The 7,585-nt window shown below is 41.5% G+C and overlaps 1 pseudogene; it reads right to left on the minus strand.

The window, feature by feature from the left end:
• Positions 1–3,457: 3,457 nt before the first annotated feature.
• LOC112870045 (ADP-ribosylation factor-like protein 1 pseudogene) lies at positions 3,458–3,995 on the minus strand (annotated as a pseudogene).
• Positions 3,996–7,585: the final 3,590 nt, after the last annotated feature.

Below are 7,585 nucleotides of genomic sequence, written 5' to 3' on the forward strand. Positions count from 1 at the left end.
CATCGTTTTCCTTTTCTTTCAAGTGCCCTCTACACGTCCCCCTTTGCCTGGGTCCAGCTGACAGGTGTCATCTTCTTCCCCCACGCCCCGCTCTGTTTTTCTTTTTCCCGGCTGGCACCATCTACACACTCTCCCTTTGTCTTATTGCATTCAATGGCTGCCATCTTGGTCTTCTCCGTCTGCCGCACTCCAGAGTGCCATTGTCTCCCGGAAGGGATCTCTTACCTTCTTCTGGTGCCCTGGTTTCTGCAACTGCTGCCCAGAGGACACGCTGTTGATCACGTGGGGCCAGTGGGCATAATTAACCCTTTTTAATTACCCTAGTTAGCCTTTCCAGAATCCTTGGAGTGTGGGCACTATCTTTGCACTCTCCAAAGCTCCGGAGTGCCAGTACCTACTGCAGGGAAGCTTTTACATACATCTGGTGCTCCAGATTTTATGTCCACTGCCTTGGTTTTTGTGACTGCTGCCTAGGTGATGCCCCTTGATCATCTGGCTCTGGGTGCCAGGGAAGGAGGGTGGGCTTGTGTTCTTGGATCCCGTGGGATTGTGACAACCAGATAGAGTTCTTGGCTGGCTCCACCCCCAGGACACTGTACAGACAGCAGAAAGAACACACCCCCAGTCTATCTGTGAAAGAGGCCTGTTTGCTTGTCCAGAAGCTTCAGGCTTAGGAGCAGGTTTCACGTCTTTCTCATATCTCCCAGATAGGCGTTTATGCACTCTCCTGGAGCCCCAATTTTTGCCAATTTCTACTGCCCCAATTTCTACTGCTACCCAGGGGACCTCCAGATCACCTGGCTCTGGTAGGCAGCAGAGTTGATGGTTGTGGTCCTACAGGACTGTATATATATTCAAACTTTAAAAGCTTCTCACTGAGGGTCTGGCTTCAAACAGTCTGCCTCTAGGTGTGGAATGTCAACCTTCCCTTTGGGACACTGAATGGGTTTGGCACACTCTCAGCTATAGGGTTGAGGATATCTTAAAGATGTGACAGGCTGCTTAGACAATCACAAATGTTTGAGAGAATACCTAGAGCGAGAGCAGGGTGAAATGATGAGGTCCATCACCTATACAAGGCTACTCCTTTACCACTGAGAGGTGGCTATTTCATCTAATGCATAGAAACCAACAGAGAGTCAAGAAAAATGGAGAAAGAGAGATAGGTGCCAAAAGGAAAGAAGAAGATAAAAGCCCAGGGAAGAACCTCAATTAATGTAGATAAGTAATTTACCTGATTAAAAAAAGCTCAAAGAAATTGTCATAACAATGCTCACTGAACTCAGGAGAAGAATGAACACAGTGAGAACTCAAACAAAGAGAAAATATAAGTGCCAAAGCGAATTAGAGAGCTGAAGAACATAATAACTGAACTGAAAAATAAATCCATTCCTGCTTAAATCCCAGAAACATGGGACGACATAATGAAAAGCCCAATGGTCTAGAAGTTAGTACTTCTTCAGTCCAGTCATCTCCCGAGTTAGAACATGCCTCTTTGTCAATTGGGTGTTAAACCAGTTATTATCTTACATGCCTCACAGAGTTAATACACTTTACTTTGAACTTGCTACCAAATAGTTCCTAGGACTCTATCTGTAGTTCGTCCCACAAATAGAAAAGTAGGCTAAAGACATACAGAGAAGTCAACCAGGACAGAAGACCATGTTCTCCTCTTGCTTATGGTCTCTACCATCCTGCTTTCCTTCCTTCCTTCCTTCCTTCCTTCCTTCCTTCCTTCCTTCCTTCCTTCCTTCCTTCCTTCCTTCCTTCCTTCCTTCCTTCCGTGTGTCAGGATGATTGGAAGAATTAGAGACACTTGTAGAAAAAAAACATGTTCATGGTCTATTTCTCTCCTTCAACAAACAAAAAGCTATGAGTTCTCCTTTATCACATCCAGTATTCAGAAATTTACATTTCAACGTTGAGGCACTCACTGCTAAGGAAGCATAACCTATTGAATGCAATGATAGCCCATACCTGTTGCTCTGACCTTCCAGCTCCTTCTCCTCAGGTACAGCCCATTAACTTGACACCGTAATTTATTTGCCTATGAGAGTATCTTAGATATCCCAAATCCCAGGTGTGAAGTGTGCTGTGAAGAGCACAATGGCCCTGAACTCCTAAGACATCCTAGACAGCCTAGAAGCATTGTGGGTAGGCTAGTCCACTATGACTATGGGAAATAAAGGATTTGGCCTGAGAAAGCAAGCAGGAGTTGTAACTGCCAGCTGCCATAACCAACTTCATCACAGACTGCCCCAAAGGAGCAGAAGTTGTTAGCTTCTCCATGGACTCCCAGGAGAGGTTTAGCCTATGGGGAAAGACAGGAAGTGAATTCTTTCTCAATAATCTAACTTTGGCCACCACAGCGTTGGTAAGACATTCCCCCAAGGGCTGAGAGATGGCGTCCAGGGGCACTGGAACTCCTAGATCCATCTTCAAGGTTCATGCCCTTGCTTTATCACAGGGCTGTTAGTCCTCAAAAATCATCAACTCCCCAAGCAGTTGAAGTCCCACCCCAAGCAGGAAACTGCCTGCCCAAAGGCAACACAATCATGATTTTTTTAATGCATAATTGCAATTCATCTTCACATTATTATTTAAATTGTTTGATAATACAGCCTTATTCTTATTAGTTATCTTAAGATACTTATTAGTATTTATACAGACAAGCTGCAACTGCTAATTAAAAAATAGGGTTTTTTTTAATTTGTTATTTATTTTTGAGAGAGGCAGAGTGTGAGTCGGGGAGGGGCACTGAGAGGGAGACACATAACCTGAAGTAGGCTCAAAGCTCTGAGCTATCAGCACAGGGCCCAATGCGGGGCTTGAACCCAGGAACCATGATATGATGACCTGAGTGGTGGTCAGACACTTAATGGACTAAGCCACCCAGGCACCCCAAAATAGGAGGGTTTTTTTCCTCAATAAGAGTATATGTTTTTAATTAATTTATTTATTTTGAGACAGAAACTGCACCATGCGTGTGCAAGCACGAGAGGGAGAGAGAGAGTCCCAAGCAGGCTCCACCCTGTCTGCACAGAGCCCAATGTGGGGCTCGAACCCACGAACCATGAGATCATGACCTGAGCCAAAACCAAGAGTTGGATGCCTGACCAACTGAGCCACCCAGGCGCCCCAAGAGTACATTCTTTACAAGGACACTATTTGAATAAGAATTCCATACAAATAGAATATATACTTAATGCAGGAAAGCAAGGAAGGATTTTACATTACACAAAACATTCAGTTGGTTCAATCACCGTGAATGAGGCTTCTAACCAAATACTGTTTTTTTCCAAACACTTATTTTTTATATTTGTTATAAATATTGCAGTCAGTTCAGTATATGCCAACTATCACGCCATTTTTAATATTTAGTAGCATGAAATACACTTACCTGTTTCCAAAGGAATGTGTGATGTGGGCTTCATTTCAGAGGGCAGAAGTGATTGAATTACTGTCTGCTCTTTAATGTTCCAACTAACCATTCCATTGTCTCATCAAGGCCAATGCCTTTGGTTGCTCAAGTTTTTACTCTCTTCCATTTCAGTCCTTCCACACAGGTAACCCAAGTGAATTTGTCATCTCTGAGAGAGTCATGGCTGTTCCTTGTCCTGCTTCCTTGCAAACGCCACTAAAAATGGCTTTTCTCTGTTCTTCTTCCCCCAACATGGCATCTAACTCTCAACGCCAATTGGGTCCCTGTCACAACCGTCCACTACAGAAATGACTACATCTGTGCTTGAATAATAACATCTAAATTACGGCCTGATACTTATCTGTCCTCCTAAATCCCAGACTTGGAATTTAAGGCTCTTGTATATTACTGTGTCAACTTTACATCCAATAGTAGGAATAGTAGCTACAACTTCTCCAACCTGCAATCTGCACAAAATCGTAGTTTTTCCTGGCCCGTTTAATGCCCAGATTAAAATCCTCGTTTCCCAGGTTCCAAACAGACTGGAAAAGATACTGGAGAAAAAGCCACCCATGATGAACCACCTGGCGGCCCTTGTGGGTTCTCGGAGACCCGCCCGGCTCAGCAGCGCCTCCTATTGGAGCCTTGGCGCCGCCACCTCCGCTCGTCTTGGCCTTGCGGCTCCAGCTCTGGCTCCAGGGCGGTGTCCTTGAAGTCCAGTCCACCGGCAACTTCCACACGGGAAACCGCTAACACAGCCTTATTTTGACTTAAACTGTTAGAGGTGTTCTTTCAGGCTAACAATTTCTACCTTTATTTCAGCTCAAAATATTTTTGTTTTTTTTTTTTTTAAAGCTATGGTAAAATGAGTAGAATCAAGTACCATATAACTCCATTCTTGGGGACTGCATGAATACCCAGATTTTCGTTTTATCATGTATCTTCAGAAATCACCAGGCCACGTGAGCACTTTAAAACTTTTACTGGAAATGAATGCACCAATATACTGTGGTGGGGTTACATTGATTTTCATTTTATTCTTTATGCTTTTCTGCATTTTCCCAATTTTCTAAAGAAAAGTTGTTATGGAAGCTGTAACTACCTTTTGAAAATATATACATTTAATAATATGAAATTGCTATTATATGGAACATTCTAGAAAAAAAGATGAAAGCCCCAGCAGGGCTTTCTATATGTCAAAACTACTTAGAAGGTGCTCAGTACACAAGTGCTCTAGATCTTCTCAGGCAGCAGTTAAGTAAAAAACTTGAATTCACTAATTATAACAGAAAAAAACTGAATTATAGAACAATTGATGATTTGTCTAAGATGGACAGGTACTCTTGGGCACTCCTGGGGGCAGGAAAAAAAAGAACCATGTGTAACTCCTATTATTTTGACCACTCCACATTTTGCTCCAGAACTTTCTACATCACCATTAGAGAGAGCATGGTATGGAACCGCTCTGAAAAAGTCTTAACTTCCCCACCAGTTTTCCTTCCTTTTTCTTCTTAACAAATTGAAGTTTGCCTTCATCTTAATTATGCAACCAATGGAAAGACTTAAAAAGCTATGTGATAAAAAGTGTTGCTGCTTTTGTTCCTCAGAACACCAAATAATGAGTCTATTATTTTCATTGAACTGGCAATTGGCTTGACGTGTTTCCAAATTGGCTTTTCTTGGACTTTGGCATCATGTAGAAACAACTTTAATCTAACAGGCGTTTGGAACTAAACGTAAGATTATTGACATACCTGCACAGGAAACCCAAAAATTGGCATCCTGATGAAAAGGATTCATACATGTTTATAAGAATAGGTAACACTTAGAATTTAGGATGTGCCAAGTGGTATTAGCTCCTTACATGTACTAACTCACTTAATCCCTATAACAACCCGAGGAAAAGGCATATCAGTATCCTCATTTCATTTTTTTTAATGTTTATTTATTTATTTTGAGAGAGAGTGAGAGTGAGTAGTGGAGGGGCAGAGAAAGAGGGAGACAGAGAATCCCAAGAAAGCTCCACGCTGTCAGCACAGAGCCCGATGCTCTGAACTCATGAACTGTGAGATCATGACCTGAACTAAAATCAAGACTTAGATGCTTAACTGACTGAGCCACCCAGGTGACCCTCATTATCCTCACTTAAAAGAGAGAGAAACTGAGACACAGAGCAATTAAATAATAGCTAATTAGTAAAGCAACAAAGAGTTGATCTGAGGCAGCACTGGTCTGAGACCTGCATTCTTGACCAGTAAGCTGGAACTGCACCATCACCCTGCAAACACTGCTCTGGTTTATCCATCCCGTTGGTCTATCTAATGTAGTGATCAGGACCATAAGCTGTGGCGTCACACTCAGGCGTTCATGCCCAGCCTGCCACTTACTGGCTGAGTATCCTTAAACAAATTACTAAGTAAATATCTTTGCCTCAATTTCATACCTAACTTACATGATTGTCATAAGGGTTAAATTAGATAATTTGCACAGCATTCAGCCAGTGTAACCGAGCACTGAGGCTCCTGTAAATCGTTCTTATTGGAATTATATCTCCTTTCAAACATAAATTTTGTCCTCAAATATAGTACAATGCATTTAGAATGTTTACAGCCAGAAGAGAAACTTTCAAGGAAGAAGGCAGATTCCTTGTCTCAGAACTGAAGAGGAGTCAAAAGCCAAGATTTGACTATAGTTGGAAAGCTTTGCAGATCTCAAGTGAGTAGCACTTTCATCTAGTTCTTTTATTTCAGGGCACAGGAAATACCCTTACTGGAGTATTTTCAAGCTCTTTTTTTGCTGCCAAAAGGCAGAAACACAAACAATGCACTGCTTGTAATCCTTGCCTCAAGAGATCTGTGAACAAAATGAAGAAACAAAGAACTGGCAAGAAGGACTGTGCTGGACCAGTTCAATACTACACTTCTTTTGGACTGGGGAAAAAAAAGAGTAATTTCTTCCATGGGAACAGCCAGTGCATATTATTCTAGTGAAAGTACTTAAACACACAGAATAGAGACAGAACATAAAAAAAGAGCAAATTGTCTTAAGGAAAGAATGAACTCCTATGGGAAAAAGATGCTCTCATTTACTTTTCTACCAGGAGAGCAGAGATTAATGCTGAGAGGGAATCTCTAGCTCAGGGTCTGGCATGGAATAGGTAAGGAGGTCAATTAACATTTACTAGATGAGGAAGAGAAGAATCTTCTACACAACAACCGAACCTTCTTTCAGGAAAGACAAGTGTGTATTTGCTTTGATTTGCTCTTGGATGCATGTCCCATTCAACTGCAGTCGCAAAGAGAGGAAGTTTGTTTATAGAAAGCTAATGCCAACATTTTAAACTATTTTCTCTATAAATATATATTTCAAAGCTTAAAATTTCATGGATAAGAAAATTATTTTCTCTTTTGAAATTACTCAACTTTGCATCTTTGCTGAATAATTCTTAAGACTGCTGATTATGCGAGAGATCAGCAGAGATGATGGTTACAAAGCAGATCAAATAGTTTTTGCTCCCTAAAACCAACCTAAACCTGGTGTTTGGGACGCATAAGTGGCTCAGTAGGTTGAGCGTCAGACTCTTGATTTCGGCTCAGGTCATGATCCCAGGGTTATGGGATCAAGCCCCACATGGAGCCTGCTTAAGATTCTCTCTCTCCCTCTGCCCTTCTCCCCTGTTGATATGTGTGCTCTCTCTATCAAATCCAAAAAAATTAAAAATTTAAAATTTAAACCTGGTAATAGTGATGGTCACTTTTATGTGTCATCCTGGCTACACAGTGGACCCAGATATTAGGTCAAACAGCAGCCTGTCACTGTAAAGGTATTTTTTTAGATAAGATTAACATTAACATTAATCTGTAGACACTGAGCAATGCAGATTACCCTCCATAAATTTGGTGGGCATCAACCAATCAACTGAAGGCTGAAAAAAAAGACTGAGGCCTAAAGAAGAGGGAATTCTGCTTTTAGGCTACCTTTGCACTCAAGTTGTAACACGACTCTTCTCTGGGTCTCCAGCCTACCAGCCTGTTCTGCAAATTTGAAACTTGCCACCTCCAATCACATAAGCCAATTACTTAAAATAAATAAATCCCTTTCTCTTTCACATATATATATATATATATACACATATATATGAAACAAATTATATAAAATTGAACA

Source organism: Puma concolor, chromosome B1, assembly GCF_028749965.1.
Source record: "Puma concolor isolate L17-30 chromosome B1, mPumCon1.1.hap2, whole genome shotgun sequence".
Taxonomy (NCBI): Eukaryota; Metazoa; Chordata; class Mammalia; order Carnivora; family Felidae; genus Puma; species Puma concolor.